Source organism: Eurosta solidaginis, unplaced genomic scaffold (assembly GCF_040869045.1).
Source record: "Eurosta solidaginis isolate ZX-2024a unplaced genomic scaffold, ASM4086904v1 ctg00000128.1, whole genome shotgun sequence".
Taxonomy (NCBI): Eukaryota; Metazoa; Arthropoda; class Insecta; order Diptera; family Tephritidae; genus Eurosta; species Eurosta solidaginis.
Window position 1 is genome coordinate 501,858 of NW_027136902.1, and position 15,854 is coordinate 517,711.

General features: G+C 33.5%; 1 pseudogene; it reads right to left on the reverse strand.

Moving 5' to 3' along the window:
- The window catches only part of LOC137235733 (protein serrate-like), a 267,267-nt pseudogene that overhangs the window by 188,739 nt on the left and 62,674 nt on the right, over positions 1-15,854 (reverse strand).

Here is a 15,854-nt window from a genome sequence, read left to right on the forward strand (position 1 = left end):
GTAAATAAAAGTGTGTCAGTGAATCGTGATAGTGGCCCACTGTATACAAATCTTTACTCAGCTTTCCATTAAACGTCGTTTGATCCATATTTTGTTATTGCTTAATTTTTTTTGTTGTATTATACTCTCTTTATGTCTTTTTGCTTTTTCATTGTATTAGCCGATAATATTTGACAAATTTGGATAGGCTTACTTTGTTACTTTGTTATTTCTGTTGACAATGCTTAGTTGAAAACTAGCAACTGAAGAAGACGCCACGCGAGTGTTGAAACATTTGTCTTGTTAAAATAAAAACAAAAAACTTAAACGACTAAAAGGTGTTGTTTCACTTTCTTTACAGTGCAAAAAAAAAATTGTATATTATATTAAAAAATTTTATTTTACTTTCAACAAATTCATTTAAATTAATTTTTTTTTTTCAATTTTTTTACTTATCAAAATTACAAAAATATTTTGCATTATAATTACAATTAATTAAAATAAATAAAAAAAAAATTTTATATTATATTAATCTTCCCTCTTTGGTTTATTTACAAAAGGAGACAACAGAAAGGTAACTGAAAGTTTAAAGAAAGTGTGTGCGAGCGTGTTAGTACGCTAATTTTCCACAGATCCAGATGGATCTTTTAAATTAGAGACCAATTACAAAGAGAGCAGCGTGGTATTTATATGGCTGAGTAAAAAGTATGAATGTTTGAGATTTCGAGTTCAGTACTCAGCTCCCGAAAAGCTAGCTGGTAAAGAAGTGATATTCAGAAACATTTCTTAGTAATCATCGCCCTTTGTAAACTTTGTAAATTTTCTCTAATACCAATAACATACAATTTTTTTAAATAAAAATGTTTGATCTCATATACTATATTTAAGCAAAACTGGTCAATAACTGAAAATTACAACAAAAAAAACCATACTTATATAAAGGATATTATCAAAAGAAACAAACAGTAGCGGAGACCTCATATTATCTTAAAGCTAATAAAGCTACTAAATTTAGTGCTTGGCACTATTGTTATTGTTGCAATTCATAATGAAACAACTCCAGCAAGAATTCCATTTAGAACAAAGAAAATGTGCAAACTGCCAACAAAGTTTAAAAATTCTAAGAACCAAAGTATTCAAGTATTTTATAACCTCGTTGCCAATGACCATTGGACGTGGGTCAGCGTTTAGTATTCTAGTCTATAATAAAAAAAACAAAGAAAAATAGTGTCAAAACATACATTGACAATATGAACAGAAAAAACAAACAACCAATAAGCAGACCAATCAGAACAACAGTAATGAGGATACAGGCCAAGAAGTCAACAATTAAACAAACCAAAGTCATAATTTCACAACGAGACGTAAGCAAACATAAGCGAGTAAAATTCTCATAAAAAAAATAAGTGAAGTTGGCTATGAAGAGCAAAAACGGATAACTGATGGGTGCTCAAAAATATATACACATGTTCACTTACTCATATAGGCACTCATAAAAACAGTTATGGTCCACCAAGAAAGATTTTGTTTTTTAAGTTTCTTTCTTCCTTTGTATAGCTATACTAGCAGACCTGGCAGACGCTGTGCTGCCCTAACTTTTATCTATCTGAACAACTTTTAAGATGTTTTTAACTCTAACTCTCCCTCCCCCTCACTCCCCCTTTTCCTTGTCTTTCCTATTCACTCCTTCCTCTGCTTTTCACTTTCTCCTCTGTCTTTCTCTTTCTCTGCGTCTATTTCTCCCTCTCTATCTTTTCCTCACTTCTTTTCTACTCCATCTATCGCTATCCCTCTACCTTCATATTTTTGGCAAAGTCTATCTCTTGCTCAGTCTCTTTCTATATTTTCTCTAGCTCTTTTTATTCTTCTCCATCCCTTATTCCCAGTTAAAGTCCCAGTTACAGTTACAGTCCTAGGCATATGAATTCCTTTGTATAACTATGCCAAATTTCAGGCAAATCGAACTGTGAATTTGTTCGAATAGATCGGTCGCTTGTCCACTTCCAAACAAGAACCTTCTTAGGGGTACTCTCCGCGTTATTGTGAAGCTACCTTGCAAATTTGAAGAGTGGTTTCGAAGTTCATTAGCTGCATAAAAACATACATCCTTCCCTACATGTGTATATAGATTCTTAGTGCACAAACATTAACATAACATACTGTGACGAATATTAGCATCACTAGACTGTTAGTAAATAATCACACAACCACAAAAACATGAAGCAGCCACTCTTATGTACATGTACACATTAAAGCTAGCAACACTTTGTAGAAGGCGACAAAGGGATATCTCACACACACACATGTAGTCATCAGCCGAAGTAGTTACTCACACATACATATACATATGGCTATAGTCTACAAATATACATGTACTTATATAAAGCTGGTAACCAAGCATGAGCTACAACTGTTCGCGAAATTACTAGAGCTTAGGAGATATGGATGAACGAGGAAACAGAGAGTATAAAAGCAGCGCAAGCTGAGTAATAACTAATCATTTTCTATTAAAACATTCCATTGGTTGTGAAGTATAATTGTTAAGTACTACTCGCAAAGAAATCTAAATAAAACCCCTTTGCAATACAGAATATTGGAGTGATTTATTCAAAAGTTTAGCGATTCGAACGTTAGCAGAAGGTACATAAATATCAGAAATTCCCTAAAATCGTTACAATACAAACATACCCAAAAATAGAACTTTTGATTAAGAATTTCGCGTTTTATTATAAAAAATTGGCAATTCACAAGGTCTCCTATTCGCCGTAAGTGGTATGATTTAATCAAATTTTATATTGAAAACCATCAAAACAACTCCAATTTTAAAATTTTACACGAATACGACACCCTTCTGTATTTCCCAAATGAGATTAAAAGACAACTAAGGCTGTAACTTTTGTTCTTTTAATTTTTATATTCTGCGTGCTCTGCACACAGAGTATGTTAACTTTGATTGGATAACGGTTGGTTGTACAGGTATAAAGCAATCGAGATAGATATAGACTTCCATATATCAAAATGATCAGTATTGAAAAAAATTTGATTGAGCCATGTCCGTCCGTCCGTCCGTCTGTCCGTCTGCCCGTCTGTCCGTTAACACGATAACTTGAGTAAATTTTGAGGTATCTTGATGAAATCTGGTATGTAGGTTCCTGGGTACTCATCCCAGATCGATATTTAAAATGAACGAAATCGGACTATAACCACGCCAACTTTTTTCGATATCGAAAATTTCGAAAATCCGAATAAGTGTGATAATTCATTACCAAAGACGGATAAAGCGATGTAAATTGGTAGGTGGGTTGACCTTTTGATGCAGAATATAAAATTTGTAAAATTTTGGACAACGGGCATGGCACCGCCCACTTTTAAAAGAAGGTAATTTAAAAGTTTTCCAAGCTGTAATTTGGCAGCCGTAATGAAAATTGGCAGGAAAGTTACTCCTATTAATATATATGTGCTCAATAAAAATTAGCAAAATCGGATGACGAACACGTCATCATTCAAAACCAGTAATGATATGGTGCAAGAAAATACAAAAATAAAAGAGAATTTCAAAATGGGCGAGGCACCGCCCTTTTTCATTTAATTCGTCTAGAATACTTTTAATGCCATAAGTCAAACAAAAATTTACCAATCTTTGTGAAATTTGGTAATCGCATAGATGCTACGACGATAACTATTTTCTGTGAAAAAGGGCGAAATCGGTTGAAGCTACGCCCAGCTTTTATGCACAGCGGACCGTCTGTCCTTCCGCTCGGCCGTTAACACGATAACTTGAGCAAATATCGATATATCTTTACTAAACTTAGTTCACGTACTTACATGAACTCACTTTATTCTGGTCTTCACCTATAAACCTAAGGGCCACTCCCTTTTAAAACCCTCATTAGTACCTTTAGTTTGATACACATATCGTACAAACACATTCTAGAGTCACCCCTGGTCCACCTTTATGGCGATATCTCGAAAAGGCGTCCACCTATAGAACTAAGGTCTAGTCCCTTTTATAATACTCATTAGCACCTTTCATTTTATGCCCATATCGTATAAACATTTTCTAGAGTTCCTCCTTTATGGCGATATCTCGAAAAGGCGTCCACCCATAGAACTACGGCCCACTCCCTTTTAAAATGTTCTTTAATACTTTCCATTTGATACCCATGTCATACATACACATTCCATGGTTGCCCTAGGTTCACTTTCCTACATGGTGATTTTCCCTTATTTTGTCTCCAAAGCTCTCAGCTGAGTATGCAATGTTCGGTTACACCCGAACTTAGCCTTCTTTACTTGTTCAATATACTTTTGCTGTCACATTCACACCAGCCGGGTATTTTGGAGTGTCATAAAATCTCGAAATATGGAAGTTTTGATTTGCATCTGCTCACAATAAAACGCGCAGTATAATGGAAAATTAACGAACTGGGAACGGGCCACCCAATAACAGCTATACCTAGTTGGTTGTCCATAGAAAGGTCAAATATGTGTAACACTTTATGACTCAATTAGGGTAAGCTTCTACGCCAGATATGCTAATACTTCAAACAGACAACAAAGGTTCGCATTTAAAATAAGTAACAAGAGCAGAAATAATAAGGACCTATTAAAAAACAGGGCGAACGAAAGTAGAGCTACATCGAGCAAGCTGGCTATCAAATTATACCCAGATATCATGACCAAGTAATTGTTTGGAGTAATTAAACTTTAAAAACAAGTAGCACACTAGTTTCAAATTTCAAAACTCTATTTTCGAAGTCGTCAAACTACTTTACGAAGACAACATAAAAAATTGGGACAAAAGATGCGAGCACAAAAAGTAGAAAACAATCAGCCATTAATCAAATACGTACATTTATACGAAGAACAATCCCGCTACTTACTATATATAAAATACGTACTCAAACGAGATCGCAGGACTTTAAAAGTTACGACCGTGATAAAAGGAAACAGTATACTGACGATGGAACAACGCTAAGTCGGTTAATCTCGAAACAAAAGATGACTGAAAATAGTTTCATTCTGATAGGCGTTCGGCTATCATCCTTGGTAGTACCTGCCCTCCATTTTGGGCTAAGGGTTCACTATTTTCATTATCAATAAGTTCAGATATTATTAGTAATTGAAATCCAACTCTTCCGATTAATTATAAAAGTAACCGCTTAGAAACCACACCTTATATTCAAAGTGAGTAATTGTGATTTTAAAAAAATAAAATGCAAAAGCTCTGCTTTGGTAACAACAATGCATAACTTTCGTCTAAGCAAATAAAGAATGTAGGTACAGTACGAAAGTAAAAATATATGCGGCATAAGGAACTGGGAAAAATTTGTACAATAACAAGATTTTATTTGTCAACAGATCGAGCATACTAAAAGTGCTCCTTCGAATCTCAAGTCTGAAAGAAAAAGCTTTGAAAATATGTACAAGGTGTAATTTGTTTTTATCATACACTTATTTAATGCTAAATGTCTAAGGTTTTACGAAAAGAAATTAACAAATCTTGTGTTTGCATATATGTGTGTATCTAAGGACATAAGTAATTTGTCTGCACGCCTTGCATTCCTGTCTCGATATCACAGCCACTGACTATCACTTTTATTCTGACATGCCATATTAATGCTGTGGATTTGTCTCCAATGTGTCAGCCGACATTTAAATATGTAATTAATTCGTTTTTGTAGTGTTGATAGCCGTCATCACCAGATCTTAGCTGGCAGATTACAAATATGCAAGACTGTCATCAAAACTGTAGAGCTTAAAATGATAGCTTCAAACATGCATGGAACATGTTATGATGAAGCTGGGGGCAAGAGCAGCAACGGCAGGAGTTAAGGTATACCCTATAATTAGGAGATGTATGTTTATCAGTCAGCATACACTCACAATGTCGAGGAGTGATATGTTTGGTGAGGGCATTTAAAATCGTATTCAAAAAACCATTAAAATCAAAGTTTCTTAAATTTTTGGTGTTTTTAACAATTTTTGTTCTTTGATCCCCACAAAATTCTTTGTGAACTTTCATACAAAAGTACTGTAACAAATTTAGTGCAATTCCTCTTATTTGCAACATTCTAATAACGTTTGAATCACTAAACTGTTGAATAAATAATTCCATTATTCAATAATGCAAAATGGTCTTTATTAAAGTACTTCACAATAACACCAATACTTCGAAACTGAGAGCTTGCTTAAGTAAAACTGATTGTCGTGCCTCAACTGTTGCTGCTTTTTATATTGTTTGGTTTCTTCGTTGACATATTTCTAGGCGCTTCTATTTCTAGAATTTACTAGTTAGTTATCAGCTATAAAATTACCAACTATAACTGCGTTTATAGCTCCTCATATGCGCGTGTATATGTGAGTGATACTTGCACAAATGATTGCATACTTTCGGGAGTATCTCTGATATACGCATGTGGTTGTGCGTTGCTCTCCGCTGCTTGTATGGATATAATGTTAATTTGGTTATGTGCATACAAGTCACTGTTCAGTCTCGACTTAGAGATGATGGTATCCCTTAGTGTTACTAATATTCGTCACAGTATCAATTTTTAACACTGCGAAGTCGCCGTTTGATGGCGCTACGAAGAGTGGTAAAATATATGAAACTTTAATACCGAGTAAGACCTATTGAAACGTTAAGGGATTTTAAATACTTAAAATTTTATTTCCAATGTCGCTGAATATGCTGCTGCTTTTTGTTTTTTAATTTAATGTACAAATATTTTTCAAGTTATATGCAACTTTTCTTAAAAAATAATTGAAGAATATAAACGCTTTCGTTGCTGTCACGTATACATTAATGTCATACACCAGTCTCTATTTAAAAAAAATCCATTTTATTTAGTTATAGCTATAAAATTGTCTTCTATCACATTTAATATTCGCTACCAATTCTCTCTTCTTTGTCTTAGACTTCTCTTCCTTGACCTCTCAGTTTCGCTGCACATCTCATTCTGCCTCTCGCCTCCCTCTCGACGTTTTCTTTCTCTGAGATTCGCTCTTCCAATCCCTATCCACATCCGTCCCTTTTCCCCTCCCTTTTCTTCTCACTCTGTATTTCCCTGTTTCTGTCGGTCTCTCCGTGCTGTCCCCTTGACTTTTCTTTCTTCCATTATCTCTCTTTCCCAATCTCCTTATTGAATTACATATATATTTGATTTTTTAAAAGTACCTCACTCTGCCTCTATCCTCCCTATCGTCGTTTTACTTCTCTGAGCTTCGCCCTCCCAACCCCTATCTACATCCGTCTATTTTTCCCTTTTCTCTCCCACTTCTTTTCCTTTTTTCTGTTGGTCTCTCCGTGCCGCCCCCTTGACTTTTCTTTCTTCCATTATCTCTCCTTCTCAATCTCCTTATTGAACTACATATATATACGATCTTTTTAAAAAGGACCTCACTCTGGCTCTCTCCTCTCTCTCGTCGTTGTCTTTCTCTGAGTTTCGCCCTCCCAACCACTATCCACATCCGTCCCTTTTTCCCTTTTCCATCACTCACCTTCTCTCTCTGTATTTTCCTCTTTCTGTCGGTCTCTCCGTGTCGTCCCCTTACCTTTCTTTTTTCCATCATCTCTCCTTCCCAATCTCTCTATTGAACTATATATATACGATCTTTTTTTATCTTTCTTTCTTCCATTATCTTTTCTTCCCAGTCTCCTTATTGAAGTACATATATATACGATCCTTTTAAAAAGGACCTCACTCTGGCTCTCTCCTCCCTCTCGTGGCTTTCTTTCTCTGAGTTTCGCCCTCCCAACCCCTATCCACATCCGTTCCTTTTTCGCTTTTCCCTCCCACCCACTTCTTCTCCCTGTTTCTGTCGGTCTCTCCGTGCCGTCCCCTTGACCTTTCATTCTTCCACTATCTCTCCTTCCCAATCACCCCATTGAACTACATATATATACGATCTTTTTAAAAAGGACCGAGTTCGCACCATTCCTGAAAGTAGTGTCAAAAGTATTAGTATTTCCAAAAGGGTAATTGTTTACCAAGCAAACAGCATCATGAATAAGATTTTATCGAAAGGGTCTATGCCTGTTGCACTTCCTGGAAGAAGAAGTATACTAAATATGTAAGTGTCAAGAAACTCGCAGCATACGAATCATGATTCTTTAGAATAGGTCGGTTCTGATTCACATTTCGGAAGCAGAAGTAGCCCAATTCGAAAAGCTGCCTCAATAATAACCTCTAAACAAATCGCACTATAAATAAATTTTTTTTGAGAAGGTCCCCCTCACTGGAAATAAAACTTTCCCAACTATTTTCCTTTCAGGAAGGCTACCTAAATAAAAAAGTCAAAAAAAAAAAATAAGATTTATTTCAATAGATCGCGCCCTGGTCTTTCTTTACTTAATAAATTGGCGCTTAACCGCTTAAGCGGTTATGGGACTCGTTAATTCGTTGGGTTAAGTAGCGCCAATTGCCCGAAGGTCATATAAATTATTTCCAAGCTGGTCTTTCTAGCGGATGCTTTGCTTCAATAGGCAGGTTCCGATAAAAATATTTTCTTAGCAGGAGCATCATCTTTTATTCGTATAACATGGCCTAGTCAGCATAGTCCTGTCCACTTTCTGGAAATAAAGGACACAGGAGGAGTTCGGTGATATACGCACGCATACATGATATCAATATAAAGATGAAAAAAACACTGCAAGAAAAAAGTTGTAAAAAAACTGAACTACTGGTCGATCCCAAAAAATTTTTTTTCAAATTTCATTCACCATAGATAACAGATTTTTGATTCTGTGTGGACCATTTCAACAACCGAATCAACACATACAATTTTCACCATACGTGCGCCATAGGCCTGTTAACTTAGCAGTTATTACTACCATCCTAAGAATACTAATAGAAACTGTTAAAATAACAGATTTTAAGAAAACATTTCAACAGCAGTAAAGGCTGTTAATATAACAGAAACTCCTGCGGCAACATAATCATAAGAACATAAGTGGCGAGCTTAGGTTTCTCTTTAAAACTAGCTGTTGTATTTGCTTAATATTGACAGTTGTTCCCTATTGAAATGGCCAACAAAATTAGTTATTCCAATAGAAAAATTAGTAAAATAAACTATGCACTGTAATTTTGCAGAATATTGTTAACTTGATACCAGTAGTTTCCCTTCTGTTGAAACGACTGAACAAATTTCTTCTCTTGACAAAAAACTCGCTTGAATTAACTATAAAATATTAAAAATAAACTTTTTCATCAGCTAGCTTCTCGGGAGCTGAGTATTGAATTAGAATTTCCTACAATCACACTTTATACTAGTGTAAAGCAAATGCCTTTATCCACTCAGACAAATGAATGCCCCGCTGCTCGATTTGCATTGGTCTTTAAGTGTTGCCTTTTTGTTGCTATTCTTTTACTCACTTATTCTATATGATATTTAATGCTAATTGTGTGGAATAATTATAGGCGCGCTCTTAGTAACCATCGCCGTTTGTAAACTTTGCAATTTTTCTCTAATATCAATAACAAAAACAATGGTATAAAGCAATATGAGTATGTCTCGCTAATTAAATACAGTCCAAATAAACGCTAGGCGCGATAAACCTCTAAAGAGATTTAGGCCGAACTTATCTTTAAATTTGCCTCGCGCTCCTTTTAAATTTTCCTAAAAATGGGCGAGACGTGGTATACCTGTTTTACGCCGACTCTGAACGGCATCTGCAAGGCAGATGAATTTTCGTAGAGAAGCTTTTCATAGCAGAAGTACATTCGGAGTGTTTGCCAAATCACTGGCGATGGGCGAACCCGATTTTCATTTCAATAGGTGTACAAAAGGGTTTTTTGCAATTTCGCCGCGCCTTTATAATCAAATTGAGAGGTCTTGCGTGTTTTCAGAAGAATTTGAAGAATATGGATATGGTTTAACCATATTTATGGTTTTTGGTATATTTTGGTCGATAAGAGATCGCAATTTGCTAATGATTGAATCTGATTCAGTTAAAATATGGCACTTGAGAATAATGGGTGTGTTGTTCTAATTTTGCCCTACTTTTATAAAACTGATTTCCTTTCGCCGTAGATTTCTAGGAATGGATGTGTTCAATTTACAACTTTTTTAAATTTCTTCAAGTTTTGTAAAATTTTTTTGCAGCAACAAATTTAGACGGAATACATTTTCAGATATGTATGTATTATTAAGTATGTATGGGTAATAAACCTAATCCGCTGGATACTTTTTTTTCAAACTCGCATACATGAAGACAGCTAAAATCACAACAACGCCAACAGCAGCCATCACAAAATATATAAAATTTTCAACGCCTCATAGTCATAAAAAAATTTAAAAACATTTAAGAAATATGCTAAAGCGAATACTTAAGTGCACGTGTTTGGAAGAGTAAATGAATGTGGCGCGCTTATAGACGCAAGAAACCTTACATAAATGAGTAATAAAAGACGCAAAAAAGTATTTGTGTACAAAGTTGATTATGAATAGCAAAAACTAGTAAATTTAATTGCTTTTTGTTACTTAAGGTGAAGAGACGATGATGAGGTTGTTTGGCCAACAGCAATATCTGGTTGTTGTTCTGACCCCTGTAAATAGGTGCTCTCTTTGTATGTGTGCTCGTAGTGGTTGTATCAACATTGTGACACTCTGCACAATGTGAGCAAATTAATCTGTTTTAATTTGATTTTTATTGTGGTATCGCTTTGTTACTATTTTAATTTCTTCTAACACTGAAATTAAAAATCAATGATTTAACAATTTTTGGCATTTGAATATTTTTGAATTTTGTATATGAAAAGGGCGAAGTTGGTAAAGAAAAATAAGTATCAAACGAATTATAGCATTATGATTATGCGTTAAAGTATTTTTGTAGCCAATCATTCAAAGTCAAAAACCTACGGAATATTTACGTTTTCGAAGACAAGGATAGCATACCGTTATTTAAAATATTTTAGTAATCTTTGGGTCTATGCAATTAATTCTTTACCCAACATATTGATAAATTACAAATTAATTTAGTACATTTACCTATTAGTTCTCAATGTTGATTAATCAAACGTAAAGTTTTCTAGAGTAATCAGGTTTTTGATTATCGAAATGAAAATGAATTAAATAATTGCCTTACAGATAATCACAAATTGATTATTGATTTTACTTGATGGCTGGTTTTATTTTAAAATCTTTCATGTTAAAGTATGCAAATACTATATTTGTTTCCTAATTATTTTGTCACAGCGATTTCAAAATTTTTCAAGTAATGTTCATTTATAATTAATCAGAGTTTATTATTAATTATTATTTAAATTAATTAATCGAACAATTGAATACTCACCTAACACGATTATTCGAATTAAGTTATAGTCAGCGTCCTTTTATTTTCTTAAATTTTGGAAAAAAGCTCGAATGAATTGTTAAAAAAAAACTTAAAAAATAGTTTTGAAAGAATTGAAATATCGAGCAGTTTCTAAAAATCATTCTGAAATTTCTCCAAGTTTAACCATGCAACTTTTATAAAGCTCTGCAGTGAGCAGTTTCGTTATCCAAGCAATTTCAGCCTGATCAGATGTCTCTCTAAATTTTTGTTGATTTTTGAAAAGAAAAATTCAAAGAAGAGGAAAATTTGATACACATTTTGTTAGAAACCTGCCAAAAATTAATTTGATTTGGAAGATTTTAAATTTGTACTTCTTCATACTAAAGTTGTTGGAATAAAAACCTGCACCATGAAAACTTTCTTAATATTTGAAGTAAACATTTTGAAATCTTTACGACAATTTTTCAAAGAATTTTCGGAATATTTCTAAAACCATTAAAAAAAAAAACTAACAAGAGATTTTTCCAAATCTTTCAAAATTTTCAGATTTTTAAAAAAGTTTTTGCGATAATTAAACATAGTTTTTTTTATTTAATTTAAGAAAAAATGAATGAAAAAAAAATAAAATCGAAGTTTTTTAAAATTTCCAGAAAATTCGGATCTGTTCGACTGTTTTTCTTTTTTAATTTACAGAATTTTCTGATTTGTTCGAAAATGTTACGTAATTAAATTTTTTTGAATCTATACAATAATAAATCGAACAAAAAAAAAATAAAAAAATTGGGCACCAAGTTTTTCAAAAGCTTCCAGAATTATGCTCTTTTTTCGAAAACGTTTATGAAATAAATGTACATAATTTTCGTTCAATTTAATGAACATTAAAATGAGAAAAAGAATCAAGTTAGCACGCAAATTTTAAAAGATTCCAACACTTTCGAAAAGGTGTTTGAAATAACTTAAATAATTTTCATTTAACAGTGTATTCAAGTTTTTATTAAACTTAATGAAAAATGAGCATAAGAAAAAATTACACAAAACTAAGTTTTTTAAAAGCCTCTAGAATTTTGAGTTATTTTCGAAAATTTTTTCGAAATAACTTGGAAAAGTGTTCATTAAACAAGTTATTCAAATTTTCTTTAAATTTAACCAAAATAAGTGGAAAAAAAAAATTTGCTAATAAAAATAGTTAAGAATTTTTGCATAGGTGTATGTCTATTAGGGTAGTCCTAAAAAAACCGTTGATAAATTTTTTTTTTTTGTTGAAAAAAATAACCTTACTTGAGGTTATTTAAAAGCTTCAAGAATTTTCGCATATTTTCGAAATTATTTTTGAAATAAATTTACATAGATTCCATTTCTTTTAAGCTTAAATAAATAAGTAGGAGAAAAATTTAACAACAAGTTCTTATAACGCCATGGTAGCGTTTGAAAAGATGAGCCTAAAAAGCGTTTATTTTTAACGACCACCCTAAGGTATTTATATCTCATATCTCTTTTGAATAATTTGAATGAAATGAAATAAACGAATAGTTAAACATAACAATCTTCAAATCAATGATCAACTAAACAGAACAAGTATTTAGCCAAGCCAAGAGTAATGAGTATGAAATTTTGAAAAAACCCAATTCCTAAGATGAGTTATTGAGAAGTATGAGTAAACAGTAAATTTAATTGCATGCTGCGCGCTAAAAATGCGAGCACCATTCAATCAAACTCATTGTTGGTCTTTTTACGTTAGTTTAAAAAATAAAATAAAATAAAATAAAAATAAAAACTTCAATGTTAAAGTGTCGATTGATTGAGCTGGAGCTGAAGAGTTGAAACAAAAAAATTTACAATCAAAATTGTTGTTTTAAATAGAATAACCTTTCAGCTACTTTGACAGATAATTCCCGGACAAAATTGAGTTACGGAGATGAGTTAAGAAAGTATTTCGCAAATTTATTTTCCTGGTCAAATCATCTTTCTTGCATGTCATTCCGCCTAGCATCTAGAAACCTAACGTACTGAATTAATATCTGGCTAAGAACAGCCACACCTAAAGCACTCCTAAAAACCTTGCTATATTATTTTTGCCTTTACAGGTATGAGCATAATTTAGTGAAACCTGGCCCCGTATCGTATGTTACGGTTCGTATCGAATTAAATTTTTCACTCCAACATTAAATCAAAACAGCTCTGAAATCATGACTCCGAATAACGACATATAAGAACTAGAGACTTCGCGTACTAATTGGATTTATAATTTATCATAATTTTTATAAACAGTTTGGCACTTTCATATTTATATATTGAGTGAAGAATGGATTCCTATACAAATCGTAACACATGATACCGTCCTTCGGGTCAGAAGTCTTATTATTGGAATACAACCGACTCGAAGTTTCCTTCATACCAAATTAGCTGGCTAGAGACAATATAGTTCATCTTTTGCAAAGAGCTCAGTTTCATTTAAAACGTTTATATTAAAACTCTTAGAAGAGTCATAACGACATTTTATATTTTTTACATTGCAAAAAAGAGCTATGGCTACAACACATACTCAGATATTCTCAACTTAAAATTAAATAATCAGATTTGGCATGCGCCAAATTTTTTTCAATGCTAAAATAAGAAAAGTCAGTCAAATGTATATTTATAAGTGACCTTGAGGCGATAAAAAGCTATTTTAATTACATATGATTTGTGTTTTAATTTTCAAACTTCTAATCAAAAACAAATTTTTACTCACCGTCGAACGAAATGTGAATGGCAACACAATCGCACTCATACCCGGCTGACTCAGCACAAAACTGGAGCCACCCAATATCGCCATTGCTTTATTGCCAAATGAGCAGCCCATTAATAAGCTTGGCGGTGAACTCTGATACTTTTTGAGGCATAGACGAAAGGCAGTCGAACATGGCGGGCAACCTGTAAGTAATATTTGTGAATGAATGCATTTTTTAGATTATGCGAACAAATATGAAATAATAAACAGTTAATTATGCAAAATCATATGAGCTACTGAGAAAATATGTAATAAATGTGAAAAGTACTCGTACTACTAAAGGTATTAGGGAACTTGAAAAAAGAAAATTTCAGTATTGTACTACGAGGATGCTACACTCGCTGAGTCGACGATGGACGTCCTGATCTGTTTGGGAGAAATCAAAAGGAGACAGGAGTTGCATATGATACATCAAGCAGGAAAGGCGTGGACAAAATCGCGGGGCTGCAAAATTTCTAAAATCATGTGTAAAGCCTACGATATTAGACTCACAAATTGGCTCATATATCTGAGGAGAGAAGACTTAAGGCTTACGATGAGCATACTGGCTGGACACTGCCTTCTGGCGTCATATGCTTATAAGTTAGGCCTCATCAGTAGCAGCAAGTGTAGGAAGTGTGAACTGCAGGAAGAAACGGTTGAGCACGTTCTGTGTTCATGTCTTGCTCTCGCCAGGTCAAGGCTCCAACTATCACTGGCAACAGAGTTGCCAGATCTCGGGGCAGAAATTAAGGTGGGTCCTAGAAAACTGCTAGTATTTGTCAGGAGGACGGAGTTATTATATGACATATGTACTGGCACCTTATTGGGGTTCTTCCGTTTGGTCGTAAAACAAATTCTGGTAACACTATGAACACATTCAGTCTATGTGAGGTATTTATTGATCGTCCAGTTTAACCTAACCTAACTACATTAACTGCATTTGTTGAAGCACAAGCAGTGCTTCTGAATTTCTTTGTAAACACAATATTTGTTTTTTTTTTTTTTTGCTTCTTCCAATTTTTTTTTTTTTCTTTATATATTAAATAAATGCGTATTTCTACCCACTTTTTGGTCTAACATGTACACATATGATCTTTTGTTTCATCATATTAACTTACCTGTTGTTTTTGTACTTCTTATTTCTAAAGGAACCCCACAGCATAGCCCGTTAATAGATGACTATTTGTATTTGAAATTTCTAGTATTTCTAGCTCAAAACTACCAGCCGCTGATATCTGAAAATAAATAATAAATTGTAAAAATGAGTTAAAAACATTTTGCAAATACAAACGCATATTCGATGGAACTAGTGATAATAATTAAATTATAACAACAACAATTATAATTATGCAAATATTAATGTGGTGGAATTCTTTTAAAAGAAACAAATCTATCCAGTAAACGATTGCGCTCTCGGAATATGGGCGACAACCTATCGTCAGTAAATGGTACTACAGTTTCCACCAGAACCATGTGCATATATGAAATTCGATGTATTGAATCCGAATAGATGGTAAAGCGACCACCACTTACACCTTAAAGTTTCCAGCTAATTGAGAAACAGCGGTAGGAGATGAACAAAACGATTGTTTTTTAATTGTCTCGAAATTTTGAAGGTGTTCGAGCTGAGGCCTCAGACCAAGATACAGCACTTCGAAATATGAGCATAAAAAAATAGTAATAATAATAAAAATTGGAAAATGTTTGATTGTTTTTTTCATGGTCGATTCGGATGCTGCCTAAATTTAAAAAGAGTTTGCTATAATTTAAGAATGAATAAGAATTATGTTCGGTATTGCTGTTGTACAACATCGGAGTTTGTTTTTGGGATAATTTTGTGACTATTTT